The following is a 15,683-nucleotide window of genomic DNA, read 5'->3' as shown; positions in this document are numbered from 1 at the left end:
GATCAGAGAGAGAGAGATGAACACGAGCGAGAGAGAGGTTTTTGTGCTGCCACCAACTGCACAACGTTTTCGGTTTTCCATTCCACTCTTTATCTGTTGCTACAAACTAGCTAGCTACCTCCCGGCGGGCGCGCCATTGATCTGCGATGGCCGCGCCATCCCACAACCACGACTCACAGCGCGTGCGCCCACCAGGAGAAGAAAACGGGAGAGGGAGAAGTGGTCAGTGCATGCTACGACACTTGATCCACAAGACCACAACCTAGCTACGTGCATGTCCGGGTCACATCATCCCGTATGCATGCATTATTACAAACAGAAAACGAAAGTTACGTTGCAAGCAATGAGATTTGTCTAGGCATAACATTTCACCCCCCCTAATCTCACTGCTCCAAGCCGATCACACCAAGCCTCTGTCTCATTTCGATGAAATGAACCTGTCCGAGTGCTTTTGTAAGTTCATCAGCCAGTTGGTCTTGCGTCCCTACATGATCGATCTAAACTTCTCCTTTGTCCATGCAATCTCTGAAAAAATGAAATTTCACATCTATGTGTTTGCTTTGATCATGATGGACGGGGTTCTTGGTTAAGGCTATAGCTGATTTGTTGTCCACCAACAATCTGAAACTCACTGGTGCAGTTCCTGTCATGCTTTCAGGTAGCCGGCTCAGCCACAGACCTTGACAGGTTGCCGATGACATGGCCACGTATTCTGCCTCACAAGAAGAAAGCGCGACAATCTTTTGCTTCTAAGAGCACCAGGTGATCAGATTCTTACCCAAGTAGAAGACATGCCCGGAGGTGCTCTTGCGATCGCCGGTGTTGCCAGCGTGGTCGCTATTACTGAACCCGAGCAAGTCAGTTTTTTCCTGGACTCTCTTGTAGCTGCATCCATAGTGTATAGTGCCCTTGATGTACCTCAGAATTTGTTTGACCGCTGCCCAGTGCTGTGTGCAAGGCTTCTCCATGAACCGACTGACAATGCCGACTGAATGCGCAATGTCAGGTCGCATGTTCACCAGGTAGCGCAGGCTTCCGATCAACCTGTAATACAGTGTAGCATCGAAGGGCTCCTCACTATCTTCTTTCTTTAGCTTGAGGCGACATGGATCGAGCTATGGAAGATCACGTGCACTGAAGGCCAAGGCAGTATCTGAGTCCAAAGCTGAGGATTCTCGTAGCAGCCTTGGTGATCCTAAAGAACTAAGCCAGGAGCTAGCAATGCTCGTGAGGAAATTCTAGAAGTTCTCTCGCCGTGGCAAGTCTTCAAGAAATGATGATTCCTCATCCCGTGACTACAAGAAGAGAACCTGCCACAAATGCAAGAAACCTGGTCACTACATGTCTGATTTTTCTCTGTGGGAAAAGGAATCAAAGAAGAAGTACAAAGATGATGCCTCTGACGATTCAAAGAAGAAGAAGAAATCCTCAAAGTCTTCATCATCAAAATCCTCAAAGTCTTCATCTCACAAAAGGAGCAACTCCAAGAAGGCCCGGGAATTCATTGGCAAGGAAATGGACTCTGAAGCGGAATCTAGGGATAATGTGGAAAGGAGAAATCTGAGGTATCTGACTCTGGTGTGGCTAGCGTAGCCCTCGCTACTGCATATGTCGGCAAGTCCATCTTCAACGCTGAAGAGAATGACTTATCCAACTCTGCTGACAAGGGCATCGATGACTATGCTCCCACCTATTGCTTCATGGCAAAAGGTGCCAAGGTACTCAAGCATTCCCCCTCTGACTCTAGTGAGGATGAATCTGATGACAATCTTAAGCCTAGCTATTCGAAACTTGCTAAAATTGTTGTTAAACAATAGAAGGCTTTAGAAAAGATTCAAAATCAACTAGAAAGAAGCGATGACCTGTTGGGTGAGCAATTGAATCGAACTAAGACTCTGACAGATAATCTTCAGAGACTTCAAACTCGGTTTGACAACCTTCAAAATCATCATAACACTCTCTTAACTGATCATGAGACGCTTTCTTATGAATTTCTTCAGAGAAAGCAAGATCTTGAGACGTTAAAAGTGAGTTATGAAGATCTTCAGAAGAAAAATGATTCATTGCTTGCTCAACATATCAGTTCCGCTCAGGAAGAATTTGTTCCACCATGTCTTAAATGCTTTGAGCATGAATCTGCTAATTCATCACCTGAATGTTCAAATGCTTCAATTGCTGCAAATTCTTCAACTATCGTTGTGGTCACAAATTCCTCATCTGAGGATACCACATGTATCACTGACGATAATGGAGGGCTGAAGGAATTGTATGTGACAAGCATTTACAAAAGCCTCAAAGGGCATTAGACTCTTTGTGATGTGCTTAAAAAGCAGATCTTGAACAGGAACCCTAGGAAAGAGGGTATTGCCTTTGAGAGGAAACTCAATGCTGATGGAACCTACTGGAAACCTGAGCAGTACCCCAAAACCTCATGGGTTGCTGCGGAAGGACCTCCTGTAGATCCATGCAATTTATCTAGCTTTACCTTTGATTCTTTATATTCCTCTGATGAGTCATTTGACTCCAATTATAAGCTGTTCAAAAATCAGAACGGTGAAGTATTTGCTTGATATGTTGAAACTAACTGCAGGAACGGTCCCCCTATGAAGAAAATCTAGGTTCCTAAAAGTAGCCTTGAAAATCTTCAGGTGAATGCCATCATGACATCACCCATGAAGAATAGTAACCCCAAATCAAATTCATCATATGGACCAAACTCTTCATATGGATCCAAGTCCTCATACGGACCAAATTCTTCACGAGGATCAAATTCCTCACATGGATCAAAATCCTCATATGATTATCATCATGCTAATACTTCTGTTTCGCATGGAAAGTCTAAGGGCCATGACTACGTGCATTATTCTTCAAATCATTATGTTCATAATTCCTCGAAGAATTTCTCTGCTTATTCATATGCTTACCCTAACCACTCTTCTGTGAAATGAAGTGCACTGGCTTCTATGCCATCATTTTCTTTTGGAGCTCGCAGAATGATGAACTCTTTGCCACCCCTCCAGATGTGGGTGGTGAAGAAAAATAACTAATCTCTTATGCAGGCTCAGGTCTCCAGACGAACTTGATCGTCTGAAGAATTTGCTGGAGACCTCATTGTGCTTGAAAGGACGCAAGCTAATCATGAAGAAATGAATCATTCATTTCTCACGTCCTCATATTGCTATATTTGTTACTATTGATGAAATTGATATCATATTCTTCACTGATGAAGTATATGGGTTCGTAAGTTGCACTAATTCATCTGCAAGATGAACAACCCAGAGCTACTAAGTGGGACCTCGACAGTGGATGTACAAATCACATGACTGGTGACAGAAGCTTGCTGATGGGCACTGATTTGTCACCATCTCATCTGAAGCATATCACCTACGCTGACAAAGGCAAAAGCAAGGTATTGGGTCTAGGTAAGGTTGCAATCTCAAAGGATAAACACATGGACAAAGTCATGCTTGTTGAGTCTCAATCCTATGTTAGTCTAAGTGCTTTGTGATCTTGATATGGTTGTTGTCTTCGGCAAATTTCTCTGCCTTGTGCTAGTGGAATCTGACAACTCCAAAGTCTTCGAAGGCTTTAGGAAAGGAGACTTGTATATTGTTGATTTCTCTGTAGGACCACAGCCTGCCACATGTCTACTCACAAAAGCTTCAGAATGCTGGTTATGGCATCGACGACTTGGTCATGCTAGGATGAGGAACTTGCATACACTCGCGAAGAACAAGCACGTCATTGGCAACGAGGGTGTCAAATTCCTCAAAGATCATCTTTGTGGGGCTTGCGAGGCTGGAAAGATCACCAGAGGCAAGCATCCCGCGAAGACTATAATGACCACCTCTCGTCCTTTTGAATTACTTCATATGGATCTATTTGGCCCTACTAGTTATGCCACGTTCACTAGTTCTACATCATTATATGGCTTTGTCATAGTTGATGACTATTCTCGTTACACATGGGTGCATATCATCACTTACAAAAATGAAGTGCAGGAAGTCTTCAGATGTTTTTCCTCAAGGGATTCCACAAACTTTGGTGTGAAGATCAAGCATATCAGGAGTGATAATGGAACCGAGTTCAAGAACACTGGCCTCGATGAATATCTCGATATGCTTGGTATCACTCACAAATTATCTGCTCCTTATACTCCTCAGCAAAATGGCATCGTGGAGCGCAAGAATTGGACTCTTGTTGAGACGGCTCGCACTATGCTTGATGAATACAAGACAGCTGAGCGCTTCTAGCCTGAAGCAATTGATACTGCGTGCCACATCATCAACAGGGTATATCTTCACAAATTCTTCAAAAAGACCTCATACGTACTCCTCACTGACAAGAAACCCAATGTAAGTTATTTCAAAGTCTTCGGTGCTAAATGCTGGATTAGAGATCCTCACCATCACTCTAAATTTGCACCGAAAGCACATGAGAGATTTATGCTTGGTTACGGAAAGGACTCGCACACCTACAGAGTCTTCAACACCGTTCACCACAAGGTTGTTGAAACTATAGATGTGCGGTTCGATGAAACTAATGGCTCGCAAAGAGAGCACCTACCTCCTATACTAGATGAAATGTCACTTGAGGAATAAATCAAGTTCAAAGCTACTATGGATGTCATCCCTACCGAAGAAATTGCTGAAGAAGTCATTCCTGATCATGAGGAAAATCATGCTGATGCTGCTGAAGAAACTGGTCCTAAAGAAACTGCTTGGCCTAAGCAAAGTCGTTAACCAGCACATCCTCGCATTGCAAATGAGGTGCAAGTCGAGAAGATCATCGATGACATTCGTGCACCAGGTCCCCTCACGCACTCAAAAGCTTCACATTTATCTAACTTTTGTGGGCATTTTGCTTTTGTCTCTATCACAGAGCCCACTAAAGTAGATGAAGCATTCATGGAATCTGAGTGGATTCAAGCCATGCAAGATGAATTGCATCAATTCAAACTCAACAGTGTGTGGGAGCTTGTCAAGCGACCAGACCCTCGCAAGCACAACATCATCGGTACCAAATGGATCTACCGCAACAAACATGACGAAAATGGCCTCATGGTGAGGAATAAGGCTCGTCTTGTAGCTCAAGGCTACACACAGGTTGAAGGAATTGATTTCTATGAAACTTTGCACCTGTTGCTAGACTTGAGGCTATTCGCATATTTCTTGCTTACGCTAACCATCATAATATCATCTTACAACAAATGGATGTGAAAAGTGCATTCCTCAATGGTAAGCTTGAGGAAGAAGTATATGTTGCTCAACCACCAGGTTTTGAGGATCCAAAATTTCCAGATCACGTCTACAGACTCAGCAAGGCCCTCTATGGCCTCAAGCAAGCACCTCGGGCAAGGTATGACACACTGAAGGAATTCCTCATGAAGAAAGGCTTCAAACCCGGTTCACTTGACCCAACTCTTTTCACTAAATCATATGATGATGAATTATTTGTGTGCCAAATATATGTTGATGATATTATCTTTGGCTGTGCTAACCAACATTACAGTGATGAATTTTCCTATATGATGAGTGAAGAATATAAAATGTCTATGATGGGAGTATTGAAATTCTTCTTAGATCTTCCGATTCGTCAACAATACAATGGCATATTCATATCTCAAGGATGTACTGAGGAAATTCGGCATGCAAGACTACAAAGGCGTCAAAGTTCCTATGCCCACAAATGGACATCTATGCACTGATGAAAATGATAAAGACTTCGATCAAAAGGTATACCACTCCATGATTGGCTCTTTATTGTACCTATGTGCATCTAGGCCGGATATTACGCTTAGTGTTTGCATGTGTGGCTGATTTCAAGCTACACCGAAGGAATCACACGATAAGGCTGTGAAGCACATTCTCCGATATCTAGCTCACACACCAACACTTGGATTATGGTATCCAAAGGGCTCTTCCTTTGATCTCATTGGATATTCAGACTCTGACTATGCTGGCGATCGGGTGAATCGCAAGTCAACATTAGGCACATGTCATTTCCTCGGATGATCCTTGGTATGTTGGTCCTCGAAGAAGCAGAACTGCGTATCACTCTCCACTGCAGAAGCTGAGTAGATTGCTGCCAAATCGTCCTGTGCTCAGTTACTATGGATGAAGCACACACTCAAGGACTATGGCATCAACGTGAAGAATGTGCCTCTCTACTGCAACAATGAGAGCGCTATCAAGATTGCTCATTACCCAGTTCAGCAATCGAAAACAAAGCACATCCAGATTCGTCATCATTTTCTTCATGATCATGTGTTGAAGGGTGACATCTCCATCGACCACGCAAGCACTGAAGACCAGCTCGCCGATATCTTCACTAAGCCCTTGGATGAGAAGAGATTTAGCAAGTTGTGGTGTGAGCTAAATATCCTAGAATCTTCGAATGTTCTTTGAAAAGGACACACATCCTAACACTTATGCTGACTTGATGACTTAGATGTGCAACACACGAAGTAACGTTTTTCTTCAATCAATGAAGACTAACCCTCTAAGTGTGAAGAAATTAATGAAGAAAATGATTCTCAGAACCCTACGAGAATTGTACGCGGTGTCTGAAATCAGCTTTCTTATACGTTGGGTTACGCCACTGCAACGTCTTGAGCTTGTGTTGGTTTTCCCCGAAGAGGAGAGGGTGATGCAGCAAGTGTAGCGTAAGTATTTCCCTTAGTTTTGAGAACCAAGGTATCAATCCAGTAGGAGGATCCTCAAAAGTCCCACGCACCTACACAAATAAACTGAGAACTTGCAACCAACGCGATAAAGGGGTTGTCAATCCCTTCACGGCCTTTTGCGAAAGTGAGATCTGATAGAGAGATAATAATATATTTTTGGTATTTTGTAATATAGATGCAAAAAGTAAAGATGCAAATAAAGATAGATTGAAAACAAATATGATAAAAGATAGACCCGGGGGCCATAGGTTTCACTAGAGGCTTCTCTCGAGATAGCATAAGTATTACAGTGGGTGAACAAATTACTGTCGAGCAATTGATAGAAAAGCGCATAGTTATGAGATTATCTAGGCATGATCATGTATATAGGCATCACATCCATAACAAGTAGACCGACTCCTGCCTGCATCTACTACTGTTAATCCACACATCGACCAACTCCTTCCTGCATCTAGAGTATTAAGTTCATAAGAACAGAGTAACGCTTTAAGCAAGATGACATGATGTAGAGGGATAAACACATGCAATATGATATAAACCCCATCTTGTTATCCTCGATGGCAACAATACAATACGTGTCTTGCAACCCTTTCTTTGACTGGGTAAGAACACCGCAAGATTGAACCCAAAGCTAAACACTTCTCCCATGGCAAGAAAGATCAATCTAGTAGGCCAAACCAAACTGATAATTCGAAGAGACTTTTAAAGATAACTCAATCACACATAAAAGAATTTAGAGAAGATCCAAATATTATTCATAGATAAACTTGATGATAAACCCACAATTCATCAGATCTCGACAAACACACCGCAAAAAGAGACTACATCGAATAGATCTCCACAAGAGAGGGGGATAACATTGTATTGAGATCCAAAAAGAGAGAAGAATCCATCTAGCTAATAACTATGGACCCGTAGATCTGTGGTAAACTACTCACAACTCATCGGAGGGGCTATGGTGTTGATGTAGAAGCCCTCCGTGGTCGATTCCCCCTCTGGCAGAGTGTCGGCGAAGGCTCCAAGATGAGATCTTGCGGATACAGAAGGTTAGGGCGGTGGAAATTGTGTTTCGTGGTGCTCCTGGATGTTTTCAGGGTCCGTAGGTATATATAGGAGGAAGAAGTACGTCGGTGGCCGCCCGAGGGGCCCACGAGACAGGGGGCACGCCCTACAGGGGGGCGCCCTCCTATCTCGTGGGGCCCTCGGAGCTTTCTTGACTTGCACTCCAGGCTCTCCGGATCAGATTTGTTCCAAAAATAACGCTCCTGAAGGTTTCATTCCGTTTGGACTCCGTTTGATATTCCTTTTCTTCGAAATACTGAAATAGGCAAAAACAACAGCAATATGGCCTGGGACTCCGATTAGTAGGTTAGTCCCAAAAATGATATAAATATGTAAAATAAAGCCCATAAACATCCAAAAGGGGTAATATAATAGCATGGAACAATCTAAAATTATAGATAAGTTGGAGACGTATCAAGCATCCCCAAGCTTAATTCCTGCTCGTCCTCGAGTAGGTAAATGATAAAAAGAGAATTTTTGACGTGGAATGCTACCTAGCATAATTCATAATGTAATTTTCTCCATTGTAGCATGAATGTTCAGATCCAAATGAATACAAAATAAAAGTTCATAATGACATAAGAAATAGTAACACTTCAAGCATACTAATCAAAGTAATCATGTCTTCTCAAAATAACATGGAAAAAGAAAGTTCATCCCTACAAAATCATATAGTTAGGCTATGCTTCATTTTCGTCACACAAAGATGTTCCCAACTTCTATACCCCCGATGACAAGCCAAGCAATTGTTTCATACTTAAATAATCTCAAACTTTTTCAACCTTCACGCAATACATGAGCGCGAGCCATGGATATAGCACTACGGGTGGAATAGAATATGATGATGGGGATTGTGTGGAGAAGACAAAAAAAGGAGAAAGTCTCACATTGACGAGGATAATCAACGGGCTATGGAGATGCCCATCAATTGATGTCAACATGAGGAGTAGGGATTTCCATGCAACGGATGCACTAGAGCTACAAATGCTCAACAAAGGAAAACTAGTGGGTGTGCACCCAACTTGCTTGCTCATGAAGACCTAGGGCATTTGAGGAAGCCCATCGTAGGAATATACAAGCCAAGTTCTATAATGAAAAATTCCCACTAGTATGAAAAAGACAACTTATGAGACTCACTATATGAAAAACATGGTGCTACTTTGAAGCACAAAATATGAGACTCACTACATGAAGAACAGGGTGCTACTTTGAAGCACAAGTGTGGAAAAAGAGATAGTAACATTGCCCTTTTTATTTATTTCTTTTTTTTCTTTTCTTTTCTTTTCTTTTTTTGGGCCTTTTTTTCTTTTGGCCTTTCTTCTTTTTTTTTCTTTTTTTTCTTTGGGCAATGCTCTAATAATGATGATCATCACACCTCTATTGATTACAACATAAGAATTACAACTCGAAACTAGAACAAGTTATGACTCTATATGAATGCCTCCGGCGGTGTACCGGGATGGTGCAATGAATCAAGAGTGACATGTATGAAAGATAATGCATGGTGGCTTTGCCACAAATATGATGTCAACTACATGCTCATGCAATGGCAATATGACAAAAGTAATGTATGTCATGAGAACGGAACGGTGGAAAGTTGCATGGCAATATATATCAGAATGGCTATGGAAATGCCATAAATAGGTAGGTATGGTGGCTGTTTTGAGGAAGATACAAGGAGGTTTATGTGTGATAGAGCGTATCGTATCACGGGGTTTGGATGCACCGGCGAAGTTTGCACCAACTCTCAAGGTGAGAAAGGGCAATGCATGGTACCGAAGAGGCTAGCAAAGGCGGAAAGGTAAAAAGTGCGTATAATCCATGGACTCAACATTAGTCAAAAGAACTCATATACTTATTGCAAAAATTTAGAAGTCATCAATAATCAAGTACTACGCACATGCTCCTAGGGGGATAGATTGGTAGGAAAAGACCATCGCTCGTCCCCGGCCGCCACTCATAAGGATGCACAAGCCAAGTACACTTCATGTTTCAAATTTGTTACACAACTTTAACCATACGTGCATGCTAAGGGACTTGCTAACTTCAACACAAGCATTCTTTGAATTCATAATCACCCAACTAGCATGACTTTAATGTCACTACCTCCATATCTCAAAACAATTATCAAGTATCAAGTTGATCATAGCATCCAATTCACTTCCTATGATAGTTTTTATTATACCCAACTTGGATGCTCATCATTCTAGGACCAACTTTAAGATAATAGCAAATACCATGCTGTTATAAAAGACTCTCAAAATAATATAAGTGAAGCATGAGAGACTAGCAATTTCTTCAAAATTAAGACACCATCGTGCTCTAAAAGATACAAGTGAAGCACTAGAGCAAAAACTATCAAGCTCAAAAGATATAAGTGAAGCACATAGAGTATTCTAGCAAATTCTAATCAAATAGGCTTCTCCCAAAGGGTGTGTACATAAAGGATGATTGTGGTAAATTAAAAAGCAAAGACTAATATAATACACGACGCTCCGAGCAAAACACATATCATGTAGCAAATAAAAATATAGCTCCAAGTAAAGTTACCAATGAACGAAGATGAAAGAGGGGATGCATTCCCGGGGCATCCCCAAGCTTAGGCTTTTGGCTATTCTTGAATATCTTGGGGTGCCATGGGCATCCCCAAGCTTAGGCTCTTGCCACCCTTTATTCCATAGTCCATAAAAGCTTTACCCAAAACTTGAAAACTTCACAACACAAAACTCAACAGGAAATCTTATAAGCTCCGTTAGTGAAAGAAAACAAAACCACCACATAAGGTACTGCCATGAACTCATTATTTATTTATTTTGGTGTTAAACCTACTGTATTGCAACTTCTCTATGGTTCATAGACTCAATTACTAGCCATAGATGCATTGAAATAAGCAAACAACACACGAAAAACAGAATCTGTCAAAAACAGAACAGTCTGTAGCAATCTGTAACTAACGCAAACTTCTGGAACTCTAAAAATCATACCAAAATAGGAAGTCCTGGAAAATTTGTCTATTGAACAGCAGCAAAAATAATAAACGCAAAAGCACGTTCCTGTGATTTAACAAAATTATATTCGTGCGCGCAAAGTTTCTGTTTTTCAGCAGAATCAAATCAACTATCATAATTGGTTATCCTATAGGTTCTACTTGGCACAAACACTACTTCAAAGATAAAAACACATCTAAACAGAGAGTAGATGCAAGATTTATTCCTAAACAGGAGCAAAAACAAAAAACATAAATAAAAATTGGGTTGCCTCCCAACTAGCACTATCGTTTAATGCCCTTAGCTAGGCATAATAGCGAAGATAGATTTAACTAGTGCCATCTTTGTACTAGATTCATATGTAGCACACATGATAGATTCATAAGGTAATTTGACTTTATTTCTTGGAAAGTGTTCCATGCCTTTCTTTAAGGGAAATTGGAATCTAATGTTCCCTTCCTTCATATCAATAATCGCACCAATCGTTCTAGGGAAAGGTCTACCAAGAATAATAGGGCAAGAAAGATTGCAATCTATATCAAGAACGATAAAATCTACGAGAACCAAATTTCTATTTGCAACAATAACAACATCATTGATCCTTCCCATAGGCTTTTTAATGGTGGAATCCGCAAGGTGCAAATTTAAAGAGCAATCATCGAGATCATGGAAACCTAGAATATCACATAGAGTTTTCGGAATCGTGGAAACACTAGCACCCAAATCACACAAAGCAAAACACTCATAATCTTTAATTCTAATCTTTATAGTAGGTTCCCACTCATCATTAAGTTTTCTAGGTATAGAAACTTCCAAATTCAGTTTTTCATCATAAGATTGCATCAAGGCATCAACGATATGTTTGGTAAAAGCTTTATTTTGACTATAAGCATGAGGAGAATTAACAACGGATTGCAACAAGGAAATACAACCTGTTAGAGAGCAATTATCATAATCAAATTCCTTGAAATCCGAGATAGTAGGTTCAATATTATTAGAAGTTGAGGATTCTCCAATCTCTCTTTTACAAAATTTAGCATTAAGATCTAAAGACTCCGAATTTTTGGGACGCCTTCTAGGCAAAGTTGATTCATTATCACTCCCATAATCATCAAAATTCATCTTGCAAAACATAGATCTAATCGGAGACACATCAATAACTTTAAGATCCTCATCATTATTTTCATGTAGACTAGAAGAACACGCTTTTATAAAGCTTTCTTTTTTAGCACGCAATCTAGCGGTTCTTTCCTTGCACTCGTCAATGGAAATTATCATTACTTTGAGAGACTCATTGATATCATGCTTAGGAGAAGAAGATCCAAGTTTAAGAGAATTAACATCAAGCAAAAGTCTATCAACGTTCCTAGCCAAATCATCAACTTTGAGCATTTTTTCTTCAAGCAAAGCATTAAAATTCTTTTGAGAAATCATAAATTCTTTCACACTATTCTCAAAATCAGAGGGCATATTATTAAAATTACCATAAGAACTATTGTAGGAATTTCCATAATTATTAGAGGGATTACTAGGGAACAGTCTAGTATTAAAATTTCCTCTATAAGCATTGTTTCCAAAACTATTCCTACCAACAAAATTCACATCCATAGATTCATTATTATTCTCAATCAAGGAAGACAAAGGCATATCATTGGGATCAAGAGGAGTATTTTTAGTAGCAAACATCTTCATAAGTTCATCCATTTTTCCACTCAAAACATTGATTTCTTCTATAGCATGCACTTTTTTACTAGAAGATCTTCCGGTGTGCCATTGAGAATAATAAGCCATAATATTATCAAGCAATTTTGTAGCATCTCCTAACGTAATTTCCATAAACGTGCCTCCCGCGGCCGAATCTAAGAGATTTCTAGACGCAAAGTTCAAACCGACATAAAATTTTTGTATAATCATCCATAAATTTAAACCATGAGTAGGGCAATTGCGAAGCATCAATTTCATCCTTTCCCAAGATTGGGCAACATGTTCATGATCAAGTTGTTTAAAATTCATAATATCGTTCCTAAGAGTGATGATCTTAGCGGGAGGAAAATATTTAGAGATAAAAGCATCTTTGCACTTGTTCCAAGAATCAATAATATTTTTGGGCAAAGACGAAAACCAAATTTTAGCACGATCTCTAAGTGAAAACGGAAATAACTTCAATTTGACAATATTGTTATCCATATCTTTCTTCTTTTTCATATCACACAAATCAACAAAGTTGTTTAGATGAGTAGCGGCATCTTCACTAGGAAGGCCGGCGAATTGATCTTCCATAACAAGATTCAGCAAAGTAGCATTGATTTCACAAGACTCAACATCATTAAGAGGAGCAATCGGAGTACTAAGGAAATCATTATTATTGGTATTCGAGAAGTCACACAACTTGGTATTATCTTGTGCCATGGCAACAAGTAATCCAACACACAAGCAAACAGAAAAAGGCAAGTGAAAAAGAGAGGAGGAGATTGGGAAAGAGAGGGCAAATAAAACGGCAAGGGTGAAGTGGGGGAGAGGAAAATGAGAGGCAAATAATGTAAATGCGAGGGAGATGGGTTTGTGATGGGTACTTTGTATGTCTTGACTTGAGCGAAGTCCTCCCCGGCAACGGCGCCAGAAATCCTTCTTGCTATGTCTTGTGCTTGCGTTGGTTTTCCCCGAAGAGGAGAGGGTGATGCAGCAGGTGTAGCGTAAGTATTTCCCTTAGTTTTAAGAACCAAGGTATCAATCCAGTAGGAGGCTCCTCAAAAGTCCCACGCACCTACACAAACAAACTGAGAACTTGCAACCAACGCGATAAAGGGGTTGTCAATCCCTTCACGGCCTTTTGCGAAAGTGAGATCTGATAGAGAGATAATAATATATTTTTGGTATTTTGTAATATAGATGCAAAAATTAAAGATGCAAATAAAAATAGATTGAAAGCAAATATGATAAAAGATAGACCCGGGGGCCATAGGTTTCACTAGAGGCTTCTCTCGAGATAGCATAAGTATTACGGGGGGTGAACAGATTACTGTCAAGCAATTGATAGAAAAGCGCATAGTTATGAGATTATCTAGGCATGATCATGTATATAGGCATCACGTCCATAACAAGTAGACCGACTCCTGCCTGCATCTACTACTATTACTCCACACATCGACCGACTCATGCCTGCATCTAGAGTATTAAGTTCATAAGAACAGAGTAACTCTTTAAGCAAGATGACATGATGTAGAGGGATAAACACATGCAATATGATGTAAACCCCATCTTGTTATCCTCAATGGCAACAATACAATACGTGTCTTGCAACCCTTTCTGTCACTGGGTAAGAACACCGCAAGATTGAAGCCAAAGCTAAAACTTCTCCCATGGCAAGAAAGATCAATCGAGTAGGCCAAACCAAACTGATAATTCGAAGAGACTTGTAAAGATAACTCAATCACACATAAAAGAATTCAAAGAAGATTCAAATATTATTCATAGATAAACTTGATGATAAACCCACAATTCATCGGATCTCGACAAACACACCGCAAAAAGAGATTACATCGAATAGATCTCCACAAGAGAGGGGGAGAACATTGGATTGAGATCCAAAAAGAGAGAAGAAGCCATCTAGCTAATAACTATGGACCCGTAGGTCTGTGGTAAACTACTCACAACTCATCAGAGGGGCTATGGTGTTGATGTAGAAGCCCTTTGTGGTCGATTCCCCCTCCGGCAGAGTGCCGACGAAGGCTCCAAGATGAGATCTCGCGGATACAGAAGGTTACGGTGGTGGAAATTGTGTTTCATGGTGCTCCTGGATGTTTTCGGGGTCCGTAGGTATATATAGGAGGAAGAAGTACGTCGGTGGCCGCCCGAGGGGGCCACGAGACAAGGGGGCGCGCCCTACAGGGGGGGGGGGTGCCCTCCTATCTCGTGGGGCTCTCGGAGCTTTCTTGACTTGCACTCCAGGCTCTCCGGATCAGATTTGTTCCAAAAATAACGCTCCCGAAGTTTTCATTCCGTTTGGACTACGTTTGATATTCCTTTTCTTCGAAATACTGAAATAGGCAAAAAAACAGCAATATGGGTTGGGCCTCCGATTAGTAGGTTAGTCCCAAAAATGATATAAATATGTAAAATAAAGCCCATAGACATCCAAAAGGGGTAATATAATAGCATGGAACAATCAAAAATTATAGATACGTTGGAGATGTATCAGGCACAAACCAAAGTTGAAAATCTTCAATTTGAGTTTTTCTTTGTTTTTGAAATTCTTCAACTTTGCATTGTCTTCACTCTTTCCGTCATTGTTCTTCATTTGACTATATATGAGGTTATGTCCTCTACAACATTCACTTATTGCTAATTCTTCAAGTTGACTTTTCTGCTAAGTGAATGTGATCGGACCCTTTCCCCTCTATGCTAAACTCAACCCAGTCTATTCATGAATTCTTCATGTGCGTTCTATTTGAAACTCGTTCAAATTCTTCACTATGTCCTTGACAGCTGAAGAAATTGCGAACGACTCTTTAAAATATTCATATCTGAAATTTTCGGCTTTTGCCGGTCAAATCGTTAGGCATTCCACGATATACTTATCTATTCACCCACGATCTCACACGATCTCCACTTCTCACTACGTGGGTGACACATGTTGCGCGAATGAGAAGGGTCAGGGGCACGTTCGTCCAAATTCTTCGGGCGAATAGTTATTCACCTCCGCTATAAAAAACCCTTCCCTTCCTCATTTCACTTTTACTCTGCTCGACCTCATTCCCTCGCTCGAGCTTCTCAAACCCTAGCGCCGACGCTAACTCCATCATTGCCGGTGAGGAAGAGCTTCACTGCCTCGACCTCGTCGCCGTCGTATTCGCGCCGGCCGCGGAAATCTTCCCTCCGCCGCCGCCATAGACGTCTTCCTCCGCCAAGTTAGGGCGTGGAAGATCCAAGCTGACGAACTTCCAAATCTA

This window comes from Triticum aestivum, chromosome 4A (genome assembly GCF_018294505.1).
Source record: "Triticum aestivum cultivar Chinese Spring chromosome 4A, IWGSC CS RefSeq v2.1, whole genome shotgun sequence".
Lineage (NCBI taxonomy): Eukaryota > Viridiplantae > Streptophyta > Magnoliopsida > Poales > Poaceae > Triticum > Triticum aestivum.
Note: the sequence above shows the minus strand (reverse complement) of the source record.